This window comes from Condylura cristata, unplaced genomic scaffold (assembly GCF_000260355.1).
Source record: "Condylura cristata isolate star-nosed mole 26May11 unplaced genomic scaffold, ConCri1.0 scaffold00012, whole genome shotgun sequence".
Lineage (NCBI taxonomy): Eukaryota > Metazoa > Chordata > Mammalia > Eulipotyphla > Talpidae > Condylura > Condylura cristata.
The window spans coordinates 56,369,866-56,370,433 of NW_004567113.1; positions in this window are offsets into that span (position 1 = coordinate 56,369,866).

A 568-nucleotide genomic window follows, 5' to 3' on the forward strand; every position below is an offset into this window, starting at 1 on the left:
GGACACTGGCAGGTGGGCCCAGGAGAAGGTGCCTGCGAGCGGGGCCACCGCTCTGGCTAGGGGCAGGCTGGGCCTCCACGCCTGGCCGGCTGCGGGCAGGGAGCGTCCGTCCTGGGAGCCGGCTGCCGCTGCGGGGTGGCTTAGGACTGTGGGGCGGGGTGGGGGTCTCCCAGGGACCCCGGTCTGGCTGGCTCTCTGGCGGTAGGCTGGCTCACTGCTGAAACCACAGTGCCAACCGAGGCCGGTGCTGGGGTACGTTAGACGTCGGGGTGCCCAGAGGACGTCTCGGCCGGAAGCAGTCAGAGCGGCCTGAAAAGCTGGGCCCTCACCCCTTGACCTTGTCGCCCCGCCTCGCCCTCCTCGCCTGGTCTAGGAGCTGGACCCCAGCCCCGCCGGCAGTCCAGCCCCGCCTGCGTCCACCTCCTCAGGGCCTTCCTCAGTGGCCGCTACTTGTGACCTCCGTTGGTGCGACCGGGCCTGCAGGGGGACCCTGAAGCGGCTGTCAGGCAGTCGGGCACCCACAGGGCCTGTGGCCGGCCCTGCAGCGAAGGCCTGGGCAGCCGGCCCC